Raw genomic sequence first — 26,883 nt, 5'->3', positions numbered from 1 at the left:
AACCTCATTTACAGTACAAGTTCAACATCGCAGAAAGTGAAAAATGGATAAAGAAGTTGTGGTATTTACTTACAAAGCAATATCACTCAGCAATGAAATCTGTGTCATCAGGCCCTTAGCAGCACAATGAGTGGATTCAGGTATGATAATTCTAACTGAAATAAGTCACACAGAAAAAGAAACATCATAAGATATCAGTAATACACGGAATGTAAACTTGGCTACACAGGAACTGAATTACAGAACAGAACAGGGTCTCAAATTTAGAAAACCAACTTATGCTTGCTTAAGGGTAAAGGTGAGTTGGGGTGCTGCATAAAACCAGAGATTGAAATGAGCACAGATAAAGTTCCTTAAGCCAAATATGGAATAGACAAGAGCTACTCCTTGCTCAACGAAATGGACTCAACACCGCATATTAAACGCCTAAGAATGTACCTGACTAGTAAGTATCGTAAAACCTATGGATTGCTATGTCTCCAAAAGAGAATCAAGCATGTGTACAGGGGCATAAACGCAGCAGTGATAGGATTGGAGAGGTTCGGTGAGCAAATGAAGACCCTTTGAAGTCATATTGCATGGTACCCATTCCACGGGTCTCAACTCTCCAGGTTTAAGGTATTCTTCCTTCAGCTAAAACATGCATGTGGAACCCAAGTATGATCAACCATGTGAACGGGAGACGTGTTCAAATATGTCTCAGTTTTCCTCCCCTGGTACTCGGGTGCAACATTCCAGACGCTTTACTAACACTCTCCCCACTTGGAGAGTCAGCGCCTTTAACCTCCTGTTTGGCCCAGTTTGCAATTTCTGAGGAAGATGAACAGGAATAGCGAGAACCAATGAGAGGCTAGCTGGAGGTGTCTGGACGGGCAAATTTAACTCTCATTTCCCACCAGGAAGAGGAAATAACCAAAGGCTCAACGTGCCGTACCGGAGCCAGATTAGGGCCTGAAGCCATCCTGCGGTGTTGCGGCCAGCTCAAAAGAAAGCGAGTTGAAGAAAGGAGCTCAGGGGCACTGTAATTCACAAACCTGCAGAGTTATAAATGACAGCTATCGTCCAAAAATAGACTGAAGTAAGGCTGCCAAGAGGACTTGAAAGCGGGGCAGAATTGCAGGAAACCGATTTCAGGAGGTAGACTGGAATTGCATTGAAAGCATAGGAAAAGAGGCAGAACGTCCACAATGATGCACTTGGCCAAAAAGGGCGTATGCGTTTTTTCCTGAATATATTCAGGAAAAAACGCATACGCCCTTTTTGGCCAACCAAGCAAGCTTGCAAAGGAAATCTGCACTACAATGAAGTCTCACTTCCCCCCGGTCAAAAGGGCCATCTGAAAAAAGTGTAAAATCCAGAAAGGCAGGACAGTCCATGGAGAACTGGGAGCCTTGTTATGCTGATGGGCGGGATGTAAATTGCCAACAACCACTCGGGAGAAGTGTATGGTGTTTCCTGAAACATCAAAAAAACAAAGCAACAGAACCTAGGGCACTTCCACTTATGGTCCTATAGCTTAGGGAAATTAAAATCAAAAAGACACAGCCACCCCAAAGTTTGGAATGGCTCTGTTTACAAGAACCTCATTTACAGTACAAGTTCAACATCGCAGAAAGTGAAAAATGGATAAAGAAGTTGTGGTATTTACTTACAAAGCAATATCACTCAGCAATGAAATCTGTGTCATCAGGCCCTTAGCAGCACAATGAGTGGATTCAGGTATGATGATTCTAACTGAAATAAGTCACACAGAAAAAGAAACATCATAAGATATCAGTAATACACGGAATGTAAACTTGGCTACACAGGAACTGAATTACAGAACAGAACAGGGTCTCAAATTTAGAAAACCAACTTATGCTTGCTTAAGGGTAAAGGTGAGTTGGGGTGCTGCATAAAACCAGAGATTGAAATGAGCACAGATAAAGTTCCTTAAGCCAAATATGGAATAGACAAGAGCTACTCCTTGCTCAACGAAATGGACTCAACACCGCATATTAAACGCCTAAGAATGTACCTGACTAGTAAGTATCGTAAAACCTATGGATTGCTATGTCTCCAAAAGAGAATCAAGCATGTGTACAGGGGCATAAACGCAGCAGTGATAGGATTGGAGAGGTTCGGTGAGCAAATGAAGACCCTTTGAAGTCATATTGCATGGTACCCATTCCACGGGTCTCAACTCTCCAGGTTTAAGGTATTCTTCCTTCAGCTAAAACATGCATGTGGAACCCAAGTATGATCAACCATGTGAATGGGAGACGTGTTCAAATATGTCTCAGATTTCCTCCCCTGGTACTCGGGTGCAACATTCCAGACGCTTTACTAACACTCTCCCCACTTGGAGAGTCAGCGCCTTTAACCTCCTGTTTGGCCCAGTTTGCAATTTCTGAGGAAGATGAACAGGAATAGCGAGAACCAATGAGAGGCTAGCTGGAGGTGTCTGGACGGGCAAATTTAACTCTCATTTCCCACCAGGAAGAGGAAATAACCAAAGGCTCAGCGTGCCGTACCGGAACCAGATTAGGGCCTGAAGCCATCCTGCGGTGTTGCGGCCAGCTCAAAAGAAAGCGAGTTGAAGAAAGGAGCTCAGGGGCACTGTAATTCACAAACCTGCAGAGTTATAAATGACAGCTATCGTCCAAAAATAGACTGAAGTAAGGCTGCCAAGAGGACTTGAAAGCGGGGCAGAATTGCAGGAAACCGATTGCAGGAGGTAGACTGGAATTGCATTGAAAGCATAGGAAAAGAGGCAGAACGTCCACAATGATGCACTTGGCCAAAAAGGGCGTATGCATTTTTTCCTGAATATATTCAGGAAAAACTGCATACGCCCTTTTTGGCCAACCAAGCAAGCTTGCAAAGGAAATCTGCACTACAATGAAGTCTCACTTCCCCCCGGTCAAAAGGGCCATCTGAAAAAAGTGTAAAATCCAGAAAGGCAGGATAGGCCATGGAGAACTGGGAGCCTTGTTATGCTGATGGGCGGGATGTAAATTGCCAACAGACACTGGGGAAAAGTGTATGGTGTTTCCTGAAACATCTAAAAAACAAAGCAACAGAGCCTAGGGCACTGCCACTTATGGTCCTATAGCTTAGGGAAATTAAAATCAAAAAGACACAGCCACCCCAAAGTTTGGGCCGCCTCTGTTTACAACAACCTCGTTTACAGTACAAGTTCAACATCGCAGAAAGTGAAAAATGGATAAAGAAGTTGTGGTATTTACTTACAAAACAATATCACTCAGCAATGAAATCTATGTCATCAGGCCCTTAGCATCACAATGAGTGGATTCAGGTATGATGATTCTAACTGAAATAAGTCACACAGAAAAAGAAACATCATAAGATATCTGTAATACACGGAATGTAAACTTGGCTACACAGGAACTGAATTACAGAACAGAACAGGGTCTCAAATTTAGAAAACCAACTTATGCTTGCTTAAGGGTAAAGGTGAGTTGGGGTGCTGCATAAAACCAGAGATTGAAATGAGCACAGATAAAGTTCCTTAAGTCAAATATGGAATAGACAAGAGCTACTCCTTGCTCAACGAAATGGACTCAACACCGCATATTAAACGCCTAAGAATGTACCTGACTAGTAAGTATCGTAAAACCTATGGATTGCTATGTCTCCAAAAGAGAATCAAGCATGTGTACAGGGGCATAAACGCAGCAGTGATAGGATTGGAGAGGTTCGGTGAGCAAATGAAGACCCTTTGAAGTCATATTGCATGGTACCCATTCCACGGGTCTCAACTCTCCAGGTTTAAGGTATTCTTCCTTCAGCTAAAACATGCATGTGGAACCCAAGTATGATCAACCATGTGAATGGGAGACGTGTTCAAATATGTCTCAGATTTCCTCCCCTGGTACTCGGGTGCAACATTCCAGACGCTTTACTAACACTCTCCCCACTTGGAGAGTCAGCGCCTTTAACCTCCTGTTTGGCCCAGTTTGCAATTTCTGAGGAAGATGAACAGGAATAGCGAGAACCAATGAGAGGCTAGCTGGAGGTGTCTGGACGGGCAAATTTAACTCTCATTTCCCACCAGGAAGAGGAAATAACCAAAGGCTCAGCGTGCCGTACCGGAACCAGATTAGGGCCTGAAGCCATCTTGCGGTGTTGCGGCCAGCTCAAAAGAAAGCGAGTTGAAGAAAGGAGCTCAGGGGCACTGTAATTCACAAACCTGCAGAGTTGTAAATGACAGCTATCGTCCAAAAATAGACTGAAGTAAGGCTGCCAAGAGGACTTGAAAGCGGGGCAGAATTGCAGGAAACCGATTTCAGGAGGTTGACTGGAATTGCATTGAAAGCATAGGAAAAGAGGCAGAACGTCCACAATGATGCACTTGGCCAAAAAGGGCGTATGCGTTTTTTCCTGAATATATTCAGGAAAAACCGCATACGCCCTTTTTGGCCAACCAAGCAAGCTTGCAAAGGAAATCTGCACTACAATGAAGTCTCACTTCCCCCTGGTCAAAAGGGCCATCTGAAAAAATTGTAAAATCCAGAAAGGCAGGACAGGCCATGGAGAACTGGGAGCCTTGTTATGCTGATGGGCGGGATGTAAATTGCCAACAGACACTCGGGAGAAGTGTATGGTGTTTCCTGAAACATCTAAAAAACAAAGCAACAGAGCCTAGGGCACTGCCACTTATGGTCCTATAGCTTAGGGAAATTAAAATCAAAAAGACACAGCCACCCCAAAGTTTGGGACGCCTCTGTTTACAAGAACCTCGTTTACAGTACAAGTTCAACATCGCAGAAAGTGAAAAATGGATAAAGAAGTTGTGGTATTTACTTACAAAGCAATATCACTCAGCAATGAAATCTATGTCATCAGGCCCTTAGCATCACAATGAGTGGATTCAGGTATGATGATTCTAACTGAAATAAGTCACACAGAAAAAGAAACATCATAAGTTATCAGTAATACACGGAATGTAAACTTGGCTACACAGGAACTGAATTACAGAACAGAACAGGGTCTCAAATTTAGAAAACCAACTTATGCTTGCTTAAGGGTAAAGGTGAGTTGGGGTGCTGTATAAAACCAGAGATTGAAATGAGCACAGATAAAGTTCCTTAAGTCAAATATGGAATAGACAAGAGCTACTCCTTGCTCAACGAAATGGACTCAACACCGCATATTAAACGCCTAAGAATGTACCTGACTAGTAAGTATCTTAAAACCTATAGATTGCTATGTCTCCGAAAGAGAATCAAGCATGTGTACAGGGGCATAAACGCAGCAGTGATAGGATTGGAGAGGTTCGGTGAGCAAATGAAGACCCTTTGAAGTCATATTGCATGGTACCCATTCCACGGGTTTCAACTACCCAGGTTTTAGGTATTCTTCCTTCAGCTAAAACATGCATGTGGAACCCAGAGTACAATCAACCATGTGATCGGGAGACGTGTTCAAATATGTCTCAGTTTTCCTCCCCTGGTACTCGGGTGCAACATTCCAGACGCTTTACTTACACTCTCCCCACTTGGAGAGTCAGCGCCTTTAACCTCCTGTTTGGCACAGTTTGCAATTTCTGCGGAAGATGAACAGGAATAGCGAGAACCAATGAGAGGCTAGCTGGAGGTGTCTGGACGGGCAAATTTAACTCTCATTTCCCACCAGGAGGAGGAAATAACCAAAGGCTCAGCGTGCCGTGCCAGAACCAGATTAGGGCCTGAAGCCATCCTGCGGTGTTGCGGCCAGGTCACAAGAAAGCGAGTTGAAGAAAGGAGCTCAGGGGCACTGTAATTCACAAACCTGCAGAGTTATAAATGACAGCTATCGTCCAAAAATAGACTGAAGTAAGGCTGCCAAGAGGACTTGAAAGCGGGGCAGAATTGCAGGAAACCGATTTCAGGAGGTAGACTGAAATTGCATTGAAAGCATAGGAAAAGAGGCAGAACGTCCACAATGATGCACTTGGCCAAAAAGGGCGTATGCGTTTTTTCCTGAATATATTCAGGAAAAAACGCATACGCCCTTTTTGGCCAACCAAGCAAGCTTGCAAAGGAAATCTGCACTACAATGAAGTCTCACTTCCCCCCGGTCAAAAGGGCAATCTGAAAAAAGTGTAAAATCCAGAAAGGCAGGACAGGCCATGGAGAACTGGGAGCCTTGTTATGCTGATGGGCGGGATGTAAATTGTCAACAGACACTCCTGAGAACTGTATGGTGTTTCCTGAAACATCTAAAAAGCAAAGCAACAGAGCCTAGGGCACTTCCACTTATGGTCCTATAGCTTAGGGAAATTAAAATCAAAAAGACACAGCCACCCCAAAGTTTTGAACGGCTCTGTTTACAAGAACCTCGTTTACAGTACAAGTTCAACATCGCAGAAAGTGAAAAATGGATAAAGAAGTTGTGGTATTTACTTACAAAGCAATATCACTCAGCAATGAAATCTGTGTCATCAGGCCCTTAGCAGCACAATGAGTGGATTCAGGTATGATGATTCTAACTGAAATAAGTCACACAGAAAAAGAAACATCATAAGATATCAGTAATACACGGAATGTAAACTTGGCTACAAAGGAACTGAATTACAGAACAGAACAGGGTCTCAAATTTAGAAAACCAACTTATGCTTGCTTAAGGGGAAAGGTGAGTTGGGGTGCTGCATAAAACCAGAGATTGAAATGAGCACAGATAAAGTTCCTTAAGCCAAATATGGAATAGACAAGAGCTACTCCTTGCTCAACGAAATGGACTCAACACCCCATATTAAACGCCTAAGAATGTACCTGACTAGTAAGTATCTTAAAACCTATGGATTGCTATGTCTCCGAAAGAGAATCAAGCATGTGTACAGGGGCATAAACGCAGCAGTGATAGGATTGGAGAGGTTCGGTGAGCAAATGAAGACCCTTTGAAGTCATATTGCATGGTACCCATTCCACGGGTTTCAACTAACCAGGTTTAAGGTATTCTTCCTTCAGCTAAAACATGCATGTGGAACCTAGAGTATGATCAACCATGTGATCGGGAGACGTGTTCAAATATGTCTCAGTTTTCCTCCCCTGGTACTCGGGTGCAACATTCCAGACGCTTTACTAACACTCTCTCCACTTGGAGAGTCAGTCCCTTTAACCTCCTGTTTGGCCCAGTTTGCTATTTCTGCGGAAGATGAACAGGAATAGCGAGAACCAATGAGAGGCTAGCTGAAGGTGTCTGGACGGGCAAATTTAACTCTCATTTCCCACCAGGAAGAGGAATTAACCAAAGGCTCAGCATGCCGGGCCGGAACCAGATTAGGGCCTGAAGCCATCCTGCGGTGTTGCAGCCAGGTCACAAGAAAGCGAGTTGAAGAAAGGAGCTCAGGGGCACTGTAATTCACAAACCTGCAGAGTTATAAATGACAGCTATCTTCCAAAAATACACTGAAGTAAGGCTGCCAAGAGGACTTGAAAGCGGGGCAGAATTGCAGGAAACCGATTTCAGGAGGTAGACTGGAATTGCATTGAAAGCATAGGAAAAGAGGCAGAGCGTCCACAATGATGCACTTGGCCAAAAAGGGCGTATGCGTTTTTCCTGAATATATTCAGGAAAAAACGCATACGCCCTTTTTGGCCAACCAAGCAAGCTTGCAAAGGAAATCTGCACTACAATGAAGTCTCACTTCCCCCCGGTCAAAAGGGCCATCTGAAAAAAGTGTAAAATCCAGAAAGGCAGGACAGGCCATGGAGAACCGGGAGCCTTGTTATGCTGATAGGCGGGATGTAAATTGCCAGCAACCACTCGGGAGAAGTGTATGGTGTTTCCTGAAACATCTAAAAAACAAAGCAACAGAACCTAGGGCACTTCCACTTATGGTCCTATAGCTTAGGGAAATTAAAATCAAAAAGACACAGCCACCCCAAAGTTTGGAATGGCTCTGTTTACAAGAACCTCGTTTACAGTACAAGTTCAACATCGCAGAAAGTGAAAAATGGATAAAGAAGTTGTGGTATTTACTTACAAAGCAATATCACTCAGCAATGAAATCTGTGTCATCAGGCCCTTAGCAGCACAATGAGTGGATTCAGGTATGATGATTCTAACTAAAATAAGTCACACAGAAAAAGAAACATCATAAGATATCAGTAATACACGGAATGTAAACTTGGCTACACAGGAACTGAATTACAGAACAGAACAGGGTCTCAAATTTAGAAAACCAACTTATGCTTGCTTAAGGGTAAAGGTGAGTTGGGGTGCTGCATAAAACCAGAGATTGAAATGAGCACAGATAAAGTTCCTTAAGCCAAATATGGAATAGACAAGAGCTACTCCTTGCTCAACGAAATGGACTCAACACCGCATATTAAACGCCTAAGAATGTACCTGACTAGTAAGTATCTTAAAACCTATAGATTGCTATGTCTCCGAAAGAGAATCAAGCATGTGTACAGGGGCATAAACGCAGCAGTGATAGGATTGGAGATTCGGTGAGCAAATGAAGACCCTTTGAAGTCATATTGCATGGTACCCATTCCACGGGTTTCAACTACCCAGGTTTTAGGTATTCTTCCTTCAGGTAAAACATGCATGTGGAACCCAGAGTATGATCAACCATTTGATCGGGAGACGTGTTCAAATATGTCTCAGTTTTCCTCCCCTGGTACTTGGGTGCAACATTCCAGACGCTTTACTAACACTCTCCCCACTTGGAGAGTCAGCGCCTTTAACCTCCTGTTTGGCCCAGTTTGCAATTTCTGTGGAAGATGAACAGGAATAGCGAGAACCAATGAGAGGCTAGCTGGAGGTGTCTGGACGGGCAAATTTAACTCTCATTTCCCACCAAGAAGAGGAATTAACCAAAGGCTCAGCGTGCCGGGCCGGAACCAGATTAGGGCCTGAAGCCATCCTGCGGTGTTGCGGCCAGGTCACAAGAAAGCGAGTTGAAGAAAGGAGCTCAGGGGCACTGTAATTCACAAACCTGCAGAGTTATAAATGACAGCTATCGTCCAAAAATAGACTGAAGTAAGGCTGCCAAGAGGACTTGAAAGCGGGGCAGAATTGCAGGAAACCGATTTCAGGAGGTAGACTGGAATTGCATTGAAAGCATAGGAAAAGAGGCAGAACGTCCACAATGATGCACTTGGCCAAAAAGGGCGTATGCGTTTTTTCCTGAATATATTCAGGAAAAAACGCATACGCCCTTTTTGGCCAACCAAGCAAGCTTGCAAAGGAAATCTGCACTACAATGAAGTCTCACTTCCCCCCGGTCAAAAGGGCCATCTGAAAAAAGTGTAAAATCCAGAAAGGCAGGACAGGCCATGGAGAACTGGGAGCCTTGTTATGCTGATGGGCGGGATGTAAAATGCCAACAACCACTCGGGAGAAGTGTATGGTGTTTCCTGAAACATCAAAAAAACAAAGCAACAGAACCTAGGGCACTTCCACTTATGGTCCTATAGCTTAGGGAAATTAAAATCAAAAAGACACAGCCACCCCAAAGTTTGGAACGGCTCTGTTTACAAGAACCTCGTTTACAGTACAAGTTCAACATCGCAGAAAGTGAAAAATGGATAAAGAAGTTGTGGTATTTACTTACAAAGCAATATCACTCAGCAATGAAATCTGTGTCATCAGGCCCTTAGCAGAACAATGAGTGGATTCAGGTATGATGATTCTAACTGAAATAAGTCACACAGAAAAAGAAACATCATAAGATATCACTAATACAAGGAATGTAAACTTGGCTACACAGGAACTGCATTCCAAAACAGAACAGGGTCTCAAATTTAGAAAACCAACTTATGCTTGCTTAAGGGTAAAGGTGAGTTGGGGTGCTGCATAAAACCAGAGATTGAAATGAGCACAGATAAAGTTCCTTAAGCCAAATATGGAATAGACAAGAGCTACTCCTTGCTCAACGAAATGGACTCAACACCGCATATTAAACGCCTAAGAATGTACCTGACTAGTAAGTATTGTAAAACCTATGGATTGCTATGTCTCCAAAAGAGAATCAAGCATGTGTACAGGGGCATAAACGCAGCAGTGATAGGATTGGAGAGGTTCGGTGAGCAAATGAAGACCCTTTGAAGTCATATTTCATGGTACCCATTACACGGGTCTCAACTCTCCAGGTTTAAGGTATTCTTCCTTCAGCTAAAACATGCATGTGGAACCCAAGTATGATCAACCATGTGAACGGGAGACGTGTTCAAATATGTCTCAGTTTTCCTCCCCTGGTACTCGGGTGCAACATTCCAGACGCTTTACTAACACTCTCCCCACTTGGAGAGTCAGCGCCTTTAACCTCCTGTTTGGCCCAGTTTGCAATTTCTGAGGAAGATGAACAGGAATAGCGAGAACCAATGAGAGGCTAGCTGGAGGTGTCTGGACGGGCAAATTTAACTCTCATTTCCCACCAGGAAGAGGAAATAACCAAAGGCTCAACGTGCCGTACCGGAGCCAGATTAGGGCCTGAAGCCATCCTGCGGTGTTGCGGCCAGCTCAAAAGAAAGCGAGTTGAAGAAAGGAGCTCAGGGGCACTGTAATTCACAAACCTGCAGAGTTATAAATGACAGCTATCGTCCAAAAATAGACTGAAGTAAGGCTGCCAAGAGGACTTGAAAGCGGGGCAGAATTGCAGGAAACCGATTTCAGGAGGTAGACTGGAATTGCATTGAAAGCATAGGAAAAGAGGCAGAACGTCCACAATGATGCACTTGGCCAAAAAGGGCGTATGCGTTTTTTCCTGAATATATTCAGGAAAAAACGCATACGCCCTTTTTGGCCAACCAAGCAAGCTTGCAAAGGAAATCTGCACTACAATGAAGTCTCACTTCCCCCCGGTCAAAAGGGCCATCTGAAAAAAGTGTAAAATCCAGAAAGGCAGGACAGTCCATGGAGAACTGGGAGCCTTGTTATGCTGATGGGCGGGATGTAAATTGCCAACAACCACTCGGGAGAAGTGTATGGTGTTTCCTGAAACATCAAAAAAACAAAGCAACAGAACCTAGGGCACTTCCACTTATGGTCCTATAGCTTAGGGAAATTAAAATCAAAAAGACACAGCCACCCCAAAGTTTGGAATGGCTCTGTTTACAAGAACCTCATTTACAGTACAAGTTCAACATCGCAGAAAGTGAAAAATGGATAAAGAAGTTGTGGTATTTACTTACAAAGCAATATCACTCAGCAATGAAATCTGTGTCATCAGGCCCTTAGCAGCACAATGAGTGGATTCAGGTATGATAATTCTAACTGAAATAAGTCACACAGAAAAAGAAACATCATAAGATATCAGTAATACACGGAATGTAAACTTGGCTACACAGGAACTGAATTACAGAACAGAACAGGGTCTCAAATTTAGAAAACCAACTTATGCTTGCTTAAGGGTAAAGGTGAGTTGGGGTGCTGCATAAAACCAGAGATTGAAATGAGCACAGATAAAGTTCCTTAAGCCAAATATGGAATAGACAAGAGCTACTCCTTGCTCAACGAAATGGACTCAACACCGCATATTAAACGCCTAAGAATGTACCTGACTACTAAGTATCGTAAAACCTATGGATTGCTATGTCTCCAAAAGAGAATCAAGCATGTGTACAGGGGCATAAACGCAGCAGTGATAGGATTGGAGAGGTTCGGTGAGCAAATGAAGACCCTTTGAAGTCATATTGCATGGTACCCATTACACGGGTCTCAACTCTCCAGGTTTAAGGTATTCTTCCTTCAGCTAAAACATGCATGTGGAACCCAAGTATGATCAACCATGTGAACGGGAGACGTGTTCAAATATGTCTCAGTTTTCCTCCCCTGGTACTCGGGTGCAACATTCCAGACGCTTTACTAACACTCTCCCCACTTGGAGAGTCAGCGCCTTTAACCTCCTGTTTGGCCCAGTTTGCAATTTCTGAGGAAGATGAACAGGAATAGCGAGAACCAATGAGAGGCTAGCTGGAGGTGTCTGGACGGGCAAATTTAACTCTCATTTCCCACCAGGAAGAGGAAATAACCAAAGGCTCAACGTGCCGTACCGGAGCCAGATTAGGGCCTGAAGCCATCCTGCGGTGTTGCGGCCAGCTCAAAAGAAAGCGAGTTGAAGAAAGGAGCTCAGGGGCACTGTAATTCACAAACCTGCAGAGTTATAAATGACAGCTATCGTCCAAAAATAGACTGAAGTAAGGCTGCCAAGAGGACTTGAAAGTGGGGCAGAATTGCAGGAAACCGATTTCAGGAGGTAGACTGGAATTGCATTGAAAGCATAGGAAAAGAGGCAGAACGTCCACAATGATGCACTTGGCCAAAAAGGGCGTATGCGTTTTTTCCTGAATATATTCAGGAAAAAACGCATACGCCCTTTTTGGCCAACCAAGCAAGCTTGCAAAGGAAATCTGCACTACAATGAAGTCTCACTTCCCCCCGGTCAAAAGGGCCATCTGAAAAAAGTGTAAAATCCAGAAAGGCAGGACAGTCCATGGAGAACTGGGAGCCTTGTTATGCTGATGGGCGGGATGTAAATTGCCAACAACCACTCGGGAGAAGTGTATGGTGTTTCCTGAAACATCAAAAAAACAAAGCAACAGAACCTAGGGCACTTCCACTTATGGTCCTATAGCTTAGGGAAATTAAAATCAAAAAGACACAGCCACCCCAAAGTTTGGAATGGCTCTGTTTACAAGAACCTCATTTACAGTACAAGTTCAACATCGCAGAAAGTGAAAAATGGATAAAGAAGTTGTGGTATTTACTTACAAAGCAATATCACTCAGCAATGAAATCTGTGTCATCAGGCCCTTAGCAGCACAATGAGTGGATTCAGGTATGATGATTCTAACTGAAATAAGTCACACAGAAAAAGAAACATCATAAGATATCAGTAATACACGGAATGTAAACTTGGCTACACAGGAACTGAATTACAGAACAGAACAGGGTCTCAAATTTAGAAAACCAACTTATGCTTGCTTAAGGGTAAAGGTGAGTTGGGGTGCTGCATAAAACCAGAGATTGAAATGAGCACAGATAAAGTTCCTTAAGCCAAATATGGAATAGACAAGAGCTACTCCTTGCTCAACGAAATGGACTCAACACCGCATATTAAACGCCTAAGAATGTACCTGACTAGTAAGTATCGTAAAACCTATGGATTGCTATGTCTCCAAAAGAGAATCAAGCATGTGTACAGGGGCATAAACGCAGCAGTGATAGGATTGGAGAGGTTCGGTGAGCAAATGAAGACCCTTTGAAGTCATATTGCATGGTACCCATTCCACGGGTCTCAACTCTCCAGGTTTAAGGTATTCTTCCTTCAGCTAAAACATGCATGTGGAACCCAAGTATGATCAACCATGTGAATGGGAGACGTGTTCAAATATGTCTCAGATTTCCTCCCCTGGTACTCGGGTGCAACATTCCAGACGCTTTACTAACACTCTCCCCACTTGGAGAGTCAGCGCCTTTAACCTCCTGTTTGGCCCAGTTTGCAATTTCTGAGGAAGATGAACAGGAATAGCGAGAACCAATGAGAGGCTAGCTGGAGGTGTCTGGACGGGCAAATTTAACTCTCATTTCCCACCAGGAAGAGGAAATAACCAAAGGCTCAGCGTGCCGTACCGGAACCAGATTAGGGCCTGAAGCCATCCTGCGGTGTTGCGGCCAGCTCAAAAGAAAGCGAGTTGAAGAAAGGAGCTCAGGGGCACTGTAATTCACAAACCTGCAGAGTTATAAATGACAGCTATCGTCCAAAAATAGACTGAAGTAAGGCTGCCAAGAGGACTTGAAAGCGGGGCAGAATTGCAGGAAACCGATTGCAGGAGGTAGACTGGAATTGCATTGAAAGCATAGGAAAAGAGGCAGAACGTCCACAATGATGCACTTGGCCAAAAAGGGCGTATGCATTTTTTCCTGAATATATTCAGGAAAAACTGCATACGCCCTTTTTGGCCAACCAAGCAAGCTTGCAAAGGAAATCTGCACTACAATGAAGTCTCACTTCCCCCCGGTCAAAAGGGCCATCTGAAAAAAGTGTAAAATCCAGAAAGGCAGGACAGGCCATGGAGAACTGGGAGCCTTGTTATGCTGATGGGCGGGATGTAAATTGCCAACAGACACTGGGGAGAAGTGTATGGTGTTTCCTGAAACATCTAAAAAACAAAGCAACAGAGCCTAGGGCACTGCCACTTATGGTCCTATAGCTTAGGGAAATTAAAATCAAAAAGACACAGCCACCCCAAAGTTTGGGCCGCCTCTGTTTACAACAACCTCGTTTACAGTACAAGTTCAACATCGCAGAAAGTGAAAAATGGATAAAGAAGTTGTGGTATTTACTTACAAAACAATATCACTCAGCAATGAAATCTATGTCATCAGGCCCTTAGCATCACAATGAGTGGATTCAGGTATGATGATTCTAACTGAAATAAGTCACACAGAAAAAGAAACATCATAAGATATCTGTAATACACGGAATGTAAACTTGGCTACACAGGAACTGAATTACAGAACAGAACAGGGTCTCAAATTTAGAAAACCAACTTATGCTTGCTTAAGGGTAAAGGTGAGTTGGGGTGCTGCATAAAACCAGAGATTGAAATGAGCACAGATAAAGTTCCTTAAGTCAAATATGGAATAGACAAGAGCTACTCCTTGCTCAACGAAATGGACTCAACACCGCATATTAAACGCCTAAGAATGTACCTGACTAGTAAGTATCGTAAAACCTATGGATTGCTATGTCTCCAAAAGAGAATCAAGCATGTGTACAGGGGCATAAACGCAGCAGTGATAGGATTGGAGAGGTTCGGTGAGCAAATGAAGACCCTTTGAAGTCATATTGCATGGTACCCATTCCACAGGTCTCAACTCTCCAGGTTTAAGGTATTCTTCCTTCAGCTAAAACATGCATGTGGAACCCAAGTATGATCAACCATGTGAATGGGAGACGTGTTCAAATATGTCTCAGATTTCCTCCCCTGGTACTCGGGTGCAACATTCCAGACGCTTTACTAACACTCTCCCCACTTGGAGAGTCAGCGCCTTTAACCTCCTGTTTGGCCCAGTTTGCAATTTCTGAGGAAGATGAACAGGAATAGCGAGAACCAATGAGAGGCTAGCTGGAGGTGTCTGGACGGGCAAATTTAACTCTCATTTCCCACCAGGAAGAGGAAATAACCAAAGGCTCAGCGTGCCGTACCGGAACCAGATTAGGGCCTGAAGCCATCTTGCGGTGTTGCGGCCAGCTCAAAAGAAAGCGAGTTGAAGAAAGGAGCTCAGGGGCACTGTAATTCACAAACCTGCAGAGTTGTAAATGACAGCTATCGTCCAAAAATAGACTGAAGTAAGGCTGCCAAGAGGACTTGAAAGCGGGGCAGAATTGCAGGAAACCGATTTCAGGAGGTTGACTGGAATTGCATTGAAAGCATAGGAAAAGAGGCAGAACGTCCACAATGATGCACTTGGCCAAAAAGGGCGTATGCGTTTTTTCCTGAATATATTCAGGAAAAACCGCATACGCCCTTTTTGGCCAACCAAGCAAGCTTGCAAAGGAAATCTGCACTACAATGAAGTCTCACTTCCCCCTGGTCAAAAGGGCCATCTGAAAAAATTGTAAAATCCAGAAAGGCAGGACAGGCCATGGAGAACTGGGAGCCTTGTTATGCTGATGGGCGGGATGTAAATTGCCAACAGACACTCGGGAGAAGTGTATGGTGTTTCCTGAAACATCTAAAAAACAAAGCAACAGAGCCTAGGGCACTGCCACTTATGGTCCTATAGCTTAGGGAAATTAAAATCAAAAAGACACAGCCACCCCAAAGTTTGGGACGCCTCTGTTTACAAGAACCTCGTTTACAGTACAAGTTCAACATCGCAGAAAGTGAAAAATGGATAAAGAAGTTGTGGTATTTACTTACAAAGCAATATCACTCAGCAATGAAATCTATGTCATCAGGCCCTTAGCATCACAATGAGTGGATTCAGGTATGATGATTCTAACTGAAATAAGTCACACAGAAAAAGAAACATCATAAGTTATCAGTAATACACGGAATGTAAACTTGGCTACACAGGAACTGAATTACAGAACAGAACAGGGTCTCAAATTTAGAAAACCAACTTATGCTTGCTTAAGGGTAAAGGTGAGTTGGGGTGCTGTATAAAACCAGAGATTGAAATGAGCACAGATAAAGTTCCTTAAGCCAAATATGGAATAGACAAGAGCTACTCCTTGCTCAACGAAATGGACTCAACACCGCATATTAAACGCCTAAGAATGTACCTGACTAGTAAGTATCTTAAAACCTATAGATTGCTATGTCTCCGAAAGAGAATCAAGCATGTGTACAGGGGCATAAACGCAGCAGTGATAGGATTGGAGAGGTTCGGTGAGCAAATGAAGACCCTTTGAAGTCATATTGCATGGTACCCATTCCACGGGTTTCAACTACCCAGGTTTTAGGTATTCTTCCTTCAGCTAAAACATGCATGTGGAACCCAGAGTACAATCAACCATGTGATCGGGAGACGTGTTCAAATATGTCTCAGTTTTCCTCCCCTGGTACTCGGGTGCAACATTCCAGACGCTTTACTTACACTCTCCCCACTTGGAGAGTCAGCGCCTTTAACCTCCTGTTTGGCACAGTTTGCAATTTCTGCGGAAGATGAACAGGAATAGCGAGAACCAATGAGAGGCTAGCTGGAGGTGTCTGGACGGGCAAATTTAACTCTCATTTCCCACCAGGAGGAGGAAATAACCAAAGGCTCAGCGTGCCGTGCCAGAACCAGATTAGGGCCTGAAGCCATCCTGCGGTGTTGCGGCCAGGTCACAAGAAAGCGAGTTGAAGAAAGGAGCTCAGGGGCACTGTAATTCACAAACCTGCAGAGTTATAAATGACAGCTATCGTCCAAAAATAGACTGAAGTAAGGCTGCCAAGAGGACTTGAAAGCGGGGCAGAATTGCAGGAAACCGATTTCAGGAGGTAGACTGAAATTGCATTGAAAGCATAGGAAAAGAGGCAGAACGTCCACAATGATGCACTTGGCCAAAAAGGGCGTATGCGTTTTTTCCTGAATATATTCAGGAAAAAACGCATACGCCCTTTTTGGCCAACCAAGCAAGCTTGCAAAGGAAATCTGCACTACAATGAAGTCTCACTTCCCCCCGGTCAAAAGGGCAATCTGAAAAAAGTGTAAAATCCAGAAAGGCAGGACAGGCCATGGAGAACTGGGAGCCTTGTTATGCTGATGGGCGGGATGTAAATTGCCAACAGACACTCGGAAGAAGTGTATGGTGTTTCCTGAAACATCTAAAACACAAAGCAACAGAGCCTAGGGCACTGCCACTTATGGTCCTATAGCTTAGGGAAATTAAAATCAAAAAGACACAGCCACCCCAAAGTTTGGGACGCCTCCGTTTACAACAACCTCGTTTACAGTACAAGTTCAACATCGCAGAAAGTGAAAAATGGATAAAGAAGTTGTGGTATTTACTTACAAAGCAATATCACTCAGCAATGAAATCTATGTCATCAGGCCCTTAGCATCACAATGAGTGGATTCAGGTATGATGATTCTAACTGAAATAAGTCACACAGAAAAAGAAACATCATAAGTTATCAGTAATACACGGAATGTAAACTTGGCTACACAGGAACTGAATTACAGAACAGAACAGGGTCTCAAATTAAGAAAACCAACTTATGCTTGCTTAAAGGGAAAGGTGAGGTGGGGTGCTGCATAAAACCAGAGATTGAAATGAGCACAGATAAAGTTCCTTAAGTCAAATATGGAATAGACAAGAGCTACTCCTTGCTCAACGAAATGGACTCAACACCACATATTAAACGCCTAAGAATGTACCTGACTAGTAAGTATCGTAAAACCTATGGATTGCTATGTCTCCGAAAGAGAATCAAGCATGTGTACAGGGGCATAAACGCAGCAGTGATAGGATTGGAGAGGTTCGGTGAGCAAATGAAGACCCTTTGAAGTCATATTGCATGGTACCCATTACACGGGTCTCAACTCTCCAGGTTTAAGGTATTCTTCCTTCAGCTAAAACATGCATGTGGAACCCAAGTATGATCAACCATGTGAACGGGAGACGTGTTCAAATATGTCTCAGTTTTCCTCCCCTGGTACTCGGGTGCAACATTCCAGACGCTTTACTAACACTCTCCCCACTTGGAGAGTCAGCGCCTTTAACCTCCTGTTTGGCCCAGTTTGCAATTTCTGCGGAAGATGAACAGGAATAGCGAGAACCAATGAGAGGCTAGCTGGAGGTGTCTGGACGGGCAAATTTAACTCTCATTTCCCACCAGGAAGAGGAATTAACCAAAGGCTCAGCGTGCCATGCCGGAACCAGATTAGGGCCTGAAGCCATCCTGCGGTGTTGCGGCCAGCTCACAAGAAAGCGAGTTGAAGAAAGGAGCTCAGGGTCACTGTAATTCACAAACCTGCAGAGTTATAAATGACAGCTATCGTCCAAAAATAGACTGAAGTAAGGCTGCCAAGAGGACTTGAAAGCGGGGCAGAATTGCAGGAAACCGATTTCAGGAGGTAGACTGGAATTGCATTGAAAGCATAGGAAAAGAGGCAGAACGTCCACAATGATGCACTTGGCCAAAAAGGGCGTATGCGTTTTTTCCTGAATATATTCAGGAAAAAACGCATACGCCCTTTTTGGCCAACCAAGCAAGCTTGCAAAGGAAATCTGCACTACAATGAAGTCTCACTTCCCCCCGGTCAAAAGGGCCATCTGAACAAAGTGTAAAATCCAGAAAGGCAGGACAGGCCATGGAGAACTGGGAGCCTTGTTATGCTGATGGGCGGGATGTAATTTGCCAACCACCACTCGGGAGAAGTGTATGGTGTTTCCTGAAACATCTAAAAAACAAAGCAACAGAGCCTAGGGCACTTCCACTTATGGTCCTATAGCTTAGGGAAATTAAAATCAAAAAGACACAGCCACCCCAAAGTTTGGAACGGCTCTGTTTACAAGAACCTCGTTTACAGTACAAGTTCAACATCGCAGAAAGTGAAAAATGGATAAAGAAGTTGTGGTATTTACTTACAAAGCAATATCACTCAGCAATGAAATCTGTGTCATCAGGCCGTTAGCAGCACAATGAGTGGATTCAGGTATGATGATTCTAACTGAAATAAGTCACACAGAAATAGAAACATCATAAGATATCAGTAATACACGGAATGTAAACTTGGCTACACAGGAACTGAATTACAGAACAGAACAGGGTCTCAAATTTCGAAAACCAACTTATGCTTGCTTAAGGGGAAAGGTGAGTTGGGGTGCTGCATAAAACCAGAGATTGAAATGAGCACAGATAAAGTTCCTTAAGCCAAATATGGAATAGACAAGAGCTACTCCTTGCTCAACGAAATGGACTCAACACCGCATATTAAACGCCTAAGAATGTACCTGACTAGTAAGTATCTTAAAACCTATGGATTGCTATGTCTCTGACAGAGAATCAAGCATGTGTACAGGGGCATAAACGCAGCAGTGATAGGATTGGAGAGGTTCGGTGAGCAAATGAAGACCCTTTGAAGTCATATTGCATGGTACCCATTCCACGGGTTTCAACTACCCAGGTTTTAGGTATTCTTCCTTCAGCTAAAACATGCATGTGGAACCCAGAGTATGATCAACCGTGTGAACGGGAGACGTGTTCAAATATGTCTCAGTTTTCCTCCCCTGGTACTCGGGTGCAACATTCCAGACGCTTTACTAACACTCTCCCCACTTGGAGAGTCAGTCCCTTTAACCTCCTGTTTGGCCCAGTTTGCAATTTCTGCGGAAGATGAACAGGAATAGCGAGAACCAATGAGAGACTAGCTGGAGGTGTCTGGACGGGCAAATTTAACTCTCATTTCCCACCAGGAAGAGGAAATAACCAAAGGCTCAGCGTGCCGTGCCGGAACCAGATTAGGGCCTGAAGCCATCCTGCGGTGTTGCGGCCAGGTCACAAGAAAGCGAGTTGAAGAAAGGAGCTCAGGGGCACTGTAATTCACAAACCTGCAGAGTTATAAATGACAGCTATCGTCCAAAAATAGACTGAAGTAAGGCTGCCAAGAGGACTTGAAAGCGGGGCAGAATTGCAGGAAACCGATTTCAGGAGGTAGACTGGAATTGCATTGAAAGCATAGGAAAAGAGGCAGAACGTCCACAATGATGCACTTGGCCAAAAAGGGCGTATGCGTTTTTTCCTGAATATATTCAGGAAAAAACGCATACGCCCTTTTTGGCCAACCAAGCAAACTTGCAAAGGAAATCTGCACTACAATGAAGTCTCACTACCCCCGGTCAAAAGGGCCATCTGAAAAAAGTGTAAAATCCAGAAAGGCAGGACAGGCCATGGAGAACTGGGAGCCTTGTTATGCTGATGGGCGGGATGTAAATTGCCAACAACCACTCGGGAGAAGTGTATGGTGTTTCCTGAAACATCCAAAAAACAAAGCAACAGAACCTAGGGCACTTCCACTTATGGTCCTATAGCTTAGGGAAATTAAAATCAAAAAGACACAGCCACCCCAAAGTTTGGAACGGCTCTGTTTACAAGATACTCGTTTACAGTACAAGTTCAACATCGCAGAAAGTGAAAAATGGATAAAGAAGTTGTGGTATTTACTTACAAAGCAATATCACTCAGCAATGAAATCTGTGTCATCAGGCCCTTAGCAGCACAATGAGTGGATTCAGGTATGATGATTCTAACTGAAATAAGTCACACAGAAAAAGAAACATCATAAGATATCAGTAATACACGGAATGTAAACTTGGCTACACAGGAACTGAATTACAGAACAGAACAGGGTCTCAAATTTAGAAAACGAACTTATGCTTGCTTAAGGGGAAAGGTGAGTTGGGGTGCTGCATAAAACCAGAGATTGAAATGAGCACAGATAAAGTTCCTTAAGCCAAATATGGAATAGACAAGAGCTACTCCTTGCTCAACGAAATGGACTCAACACCGCATATTAAACGCCTAAGAATGTACCTGACTAGTAAGTATCTTAAAACCTATGGATTGCTATGTCTCCGAAAGAGAATCAAGCATGTGTACAGGGGCATAAACGCAGCAGTGATAGGATTGGGGAGGTTCGGTGAGCAAATGAAGACCCTTTGAAGACATACTGCATGGTACCCATTCCACGGGTCTCAACTCTCCAGGTTTAAGGTATTCTTCCTTCAGCTAAAACATGCATGTGGAACCCAGAGTATGATCAACCATGTGAACGGGAGACGTGTTCAAATATGTCTCAGTTTTCCTCCCCTGGTACTCGGGTGCAACATTCCAGAAGCTTTACTAACACTCTCCCGACTTGGAGAGTCAGCGCCTTTAACCTCCTGTTTGGCCCAGTTTGCAATTTCTGCGGAAGATGAACAGGAATAGCGAGAACCAATGAGAGACTAGCTGGAGGTGTCTGGACGGGCAAATTTAACTCTCATTTCCCACCAGGAAGAGGAATTAACCAAAGGCTCAGCGTGCCGTGCCGGAACCAGATTAGGGCCTGAAGCCATCCTGCGGTGTTGCGGCCAGGTCACAAGAAAGCGAGTTGAAGAAAGGAGCTCAGGGGCACTGTAATTCACAAGCCTGCAGAGTTATAAATGACAGCTATCGTCCAAAAATAGACTGAAGTAAGCCTGCCAAGAGGACTTGAAAGCGGGGCAGAATTGCAGGAAACCGATTTCAGGAGGTAGACTGGAATTGCATTGAAAGCATAGGAAAAGAGGCAGAACGTCCACAATGATGCACTTGGCCAAAAAGGGCGTATGCGTTTTTTCCTGAATATATTCAGGAAAAAACGCATACGCCCTTTTTGGCCAACCAAGCAAGCGTGCAAAGGAAATCTGCACTACAATGAAGTCTCACTTCCCCCCGGTCAAAAGGGCCATCTGAAAAAAGTGTAAAATCCAGAAAGGCAGGACAGGCCATGGAGAACTGGGAGCCTTGTTATGCTGATGGGCGGGATTTAAATTGCCAACAGACACTCGGGAGAAGTGTATGGTGTCTCCTGAAACATCTAAAAAACAAATCAACAGAGCCTAGGGCACTTCCACTTATGGTCCTATAGCTTAGGAAAATTAAAATAAAATAGACACAGCCACCCCAAAGTTTGGAACGGCTCTGTTTACAAGAACCTCGTTTACAGTACAAGTTCAACATCGCAGAAAGTGAAAAATGGATAAAGAAGTTGTGGTATTTACTTACAAAGCAATATCACTCAGCAATGAAATCTATGTCATCAGGCCCTTAGCAGCACAATGAGTGGATTCAGGTATGATGATTCTAACTGAAATAAGTCACACAGAAAAAGAAACATCATAATATATCAGTAATACACGGAATGTAAACTTGGCTACACAGGAACTGAATTACAGAACAGAACAGGGTCTCAAATTTAGAAAACCAACTTATGCTTGCTTAAGGATAAAGGTGAATTGGGGTGCTGCATAAGCAGAGATCGAAATGAGCACAGATAAAGTTCCTTAAGCCAAATATGGAATAGACAAGAGCTACTACTTGCTCAATGAAATGGACTCAACACCGCATATTAAACGCCTAAGAATGTACCTGACTAGTAAGTATCTTAAAACCTATGGATTGCTATGTCTCCAAATGAGAATCAAGCATGTGTACAGGGGCATAAACGCAGCAGTGATAGGATTGGAGAGGTTCGGTGACCAAATGAAGACCCTTTGAAGTCATATTGCATGGTACCCATTCCACGGGTTTCAACTACCCAGGTTTTCGGTATTCTTCCTTCAGCTAAAACATGCATATGGAACCCAAGTATGATCAACCATGTGAATGGGAGACGTGTTCAAATATGTCTCAGTTTTCCTCCCCTGGTACTCGGGTGCAACATTCCATACGCTTTACTAACACTCTCCCCACTTGGAGAGTCAGTCCCTTTAACCTCCTGTTTGGCCCAGTTTGCAATTTCTGCGGAAGATGAACAGGAATAGCGAGAACCAATGAGAGGCTAGCTGGAGGTGTCTGGACGGGCAAATTTAACTCTCATTTCCCACCAGGAAGAGGAATTAACCAAAGGCTCAGCATGCCGTGCTGGAACCAGATTAGGGCCTGAAGCCATCCTGCGGTGTTGCGGCCAGGTCACAAGAAAGCGAGTTGAAGAAAGGAGCTCAGGGGCACTGTAATTCACAAACCTGCAGAGTTATAAATGACAGCTATCGTCCAAAAATAGACTGAAGTAAGGCTGCCAAGAGGACTTGAAAGCGGGGCAGAATTGCAGGAAACCGATTTCAGGAGGTAGACTGGAATTGCATTGAAAGCATAGGAAAAGAGGCAGAACGTCCACAATGATGCACTTGGCCAAAAAGGGCGTATGCGTTTTTTCCTGAATATATTCAGGAAAAAACGCATACGCCCTTTTTGGCCAACCAAGCAAACTTGCAAAGGAAATCTGCACTACAATGAAGTCTCACTACCCCCGGTCAAAAGGGCCATCTGAAAAAAGTGTAAAATCCAGAAAGGCAGGACAGGCCATGGAGAACTGGGAGCCTTGTTATGCTGATGGGCGGGATGTAAATTGCCAACAACCACTCGGGAGAAGTGTATGGTGTTTCCTGAAACATCTAAAAAACAAAGCAACAGAACCTAGGGCACTTCCACTTATGGTCCTATAGCTTAGGGAAATTAAAATCAAAAAGACACAGCCACCCCAATGTTTGGAACGGCTCTGTTTACAAGAACCTCGTTTAGAGTACAAGTTCAACATCGCAGAAAGTGAAAAATGGATAAAGAAGTTGTGGTATTTACTTACAAAGCAATATCACTCAGCAATGAAATCTGTGTCATCAGGCCCTTAGCAACACAATGAGTGGATTCAGGTATGATGATTCTAACTGAAATAAGTCACACAGAAAAAGAAACATCATAAGATATCTGTAATACACGGAATGTAAACTTGGCTACACAGGAACTGAATTACAGAACAGAACAGGGTCTCAAATTTAGAAAACGAACTTATGCTTGCTTAAGGGGAAAGGTGAGTTGGGGTGCTGCATAAAACCAGAGATTGAAATGAGCACAGATAAAGTTCCTTAAGCCAAATATGGAATAGACAAGAGCTACTCCTTGCTCAACGAAATGGACTCAACACAGCATATTAAACGCCTAAGAATGTACCTGACTAGTAAGTATCTTAAAACCTATGGATTGCTATGTCTCCGAAAGAGAATCAAGCATGTGTACAGGGGCATAAACGCAGCAGTGATAGGATTGGAGAGGTTCGGTGAGCAAATGAAGACCCTTTGAAGTCATATTGCATGGTACCCATTCCACGGGTCTCAACTCTCCAGGTTTAAGGTATTCTTCCTTCAGCTAAAACATGCATGTGGAACCCAGAGTATGATCAACCATGTGAACGGGAGACGTGTTCAAATATGTCTCAGTTTTCCTCCCCTGGTACTCGGGTGCAACATTCCAGAAGCTTTACTAACACTCTCCCGACTTGGAGAGTCAGTCCCTTTAACCTCCTGTTTGGCCCAGTTTGCAATTTCCGCGGAAGATGAACAGGAATAGCGAGAACCAATGAGAGGCTAGCTGGAGGTGTCTGGACGGGCAAATTTAACTCTCATTTCCCACCAGGAAGAGGAATTAACCAAAGGCTCAGCATGCCGGGCCGGAACCAGATTAGGGCCTAAAGCCATCCTGCGGTGTTGCGGCCAGCTCACAAGAAAGCGAGTTGAAGAAAGGAGCTCAGGGGCACTGTAATTCACAAACCTGCAGAGTTATAAATGACAGCTATCGTCCAAAAATAGACTGAAGTAAGGCTGCCAAGAGGACTTGAAAGCGGGGCAGAATTGCAGGAAACCGATTTCAGGAGGTAGACTGGAGTTGCATTGAAAGCATAGGAAAAGAGGCAGAACGTCCACAATGATGCACTTGGCCAAAAAGGGCGTATGCGTTTTTTCCTGAATATATTCAGGAAAAAACGCATACGCCCTTTTTGGCCAACCAAGCAAGCTTGCAAAGGAAATCTGCACTACAATGAAGTCTCACTTCCCCCCGGTCAAAAGGGCCATCTGAAAAAAGTGTAAAATCCAGAAAGGCAGGACAGGCCATGGAGAACTGGGAGCCTTGTTATGCTGATGGGCGGGATGTAAATTGCCAACAACCACTCGGGAGAAGTGTATGGTGTTTCCTGAAACATCTAAAAAACAAAGCAACAGAACCTATGGCACTTCCACTTATGGTCCTATAGCTTAGGGAAATTAAAATCAAAAAGACACAGCCACCCCAAAGTTTGGAACGGCTCTGTTTACAAGAACCTCGTTTACAGTACAAGTTCAACATCGCAGAAAGTGAAAAATGGATAAAGAAGTTGTGGTATTTACTTACAAAGCAATATCACACAGCAATGAAATCTGTGTCATCAGGCCCTTAGCAGCACAATGAGTGGATTCAGGTATGATGATTCTAACTGAAATAAGTCACACAGAAACAGAAACATCATAAGATATCAGTAATACACGGAATGTAAACTTGGCTACACAGGAACTGAATTACAGAACAGAACAGGGTCTCAAATTTAGAAAACCAACTTATTCTTGCTTAAAGGTAAAGGTGAGTTCGGGTGCTGCATAAAACCAGAGATTGAAATGAGCACAGATAAATTTCCTTAAGCCAAATATGGAATAGACAAGAGCTACTCCTTGCTCAACGAAATGGACTCAACACCCCATATTAAACGCCTAAGAATGTACCTGACTAGTAAGTATCTTAAAACCTATGGATTGCTATGTCTCCGAAAGAGAATCAAGCATGTGTACAGGGGCATAAACGCAGCAGTGATAGGATTGGAGAGGTTCGTTGAGCAAATGAAGACCCTTTGAAGTCATATTGCATGGTACCCATTCCACGGGTTTCAACTACCCAAGTTTAAGGTATTCTTCCTTCAGCTAAAACATGCATGTGGAACCTAGAGTATGATCAACCATGTGATCGGGAGACGTGTTCAAATATGTCTCAGTTTTCCTCCCCTGGTACTCAGGTGCAACATTCCAGATGCCTTACTAACACTCTCCCCACTTGGAGAGTCAGTCCCTTTAACCTCCTGTTTGGCCCAGTTTGCAATTTCTGCGGAAGATGAACAGGAATAGCGAGAACCAATGAGAGGCTAGCTGGAGGTGTCTGGACGGGCAAATTTAACTCTCATTTCCCACCAGGAAGAGGAAATAACCAAAGGATCAGCGTGCCGTGCCGGATCCAGATTAGGGCCTGAAGCCATCCTGCGGTGTTGCGGCCAGGTCACAAGAAAGCGAGTTGAAGAAAGGAGCTCAGGGGCACTGTAATTCACAAACCTGCAGAGTTATAAATGACAGCTATCGTCCAAAAATAGACTGAAGTAAGGCTGCCAAGAGGACTTGAAAGCGGGGCAGAATTGCAGGAAACCGATTTCAGGAGGTAGACTGGAATTGCATTGAAAGCATAGGAAAAGAGGCAGAACGTCCACAATGATGCACTTGGCCAAAAAGGGCGTATGCGTTTTTTCCTGAATATATTCAGGAAAAAACGCATACGCCCTTTTTGGCCAACCAAGCAAGCTTGCAAAGGAAATCTGCACTACAATGAAGTCTCACTTCCCCCCGGTCAAAAGGGCCATCTGAAAAAATTGTAAAATCCAGAAAGGCAACAGGCCATTGAGAACTGGGAGTCTTGTTATGCTGATGGGCGGGATGTAAATTGCCAACAGACACTCGGGAGAAGTGTATGGTGTTTCCTGAAACATCTAAAAAACAAAGCAACAGAGCCTAGGGCACTTCCACTTATGGTCCTATAGCTTAGGGAAATTAAAATCAAAAAGACACAGCCAACCCAAAGTTTGGGACGCCTCTGTTTACAAGAACCTCATTTACCGTACAAGTTCAATATCACAGAAAGTGAA

General features: G+C 43.8%; 1 long non-coding RNA gene across 2 annotated transcripts in view; it reads right to left on the bottom strand.

Moving 5' to 3' along the window:
* The window catches only part of LOC307181356, a 372,277-nt gene that overhangs the window by 84,181 nt on the left and 261,213 nt on the right, over positions 1-26,883 (bottom strand). The window contains exon 1 of one of the 2 annotated variants that reach the window (XR_013826538.1): positions 19,023-19,180. The exons of the other annotated variant lie outside the window; for it this stretch is intronic. This is a non-coding gene — a long non-coding RNA (uncharacterized lncRNA). Of the gene's footprint in view, positions 1-19,022; positions 19,181-26,883 lie in introns of those variants that run through there. 2 annotated transcript variants of the gene reach the window in all.

The sequence above is a fragment of the Stenella coeruleoalba genome (genome assembly GCF_951394435.1).
Source record: "Stenella coeruleoalba genome assembly, contig: scaffold_141, whole genome shotgun sequence".
Taxonomy (NCBI): Eukaryota; Metazoa; Chordata; class Mammalia; order Artiodactyla; family Delphinidae; genus Stenella; species Stenella coeruleoalba.
The sequence above is the reverse complement of the archived record's forward strand: the minus strand, read 5'-3'. Positions and strand labels throughout refer to the sequence as shown.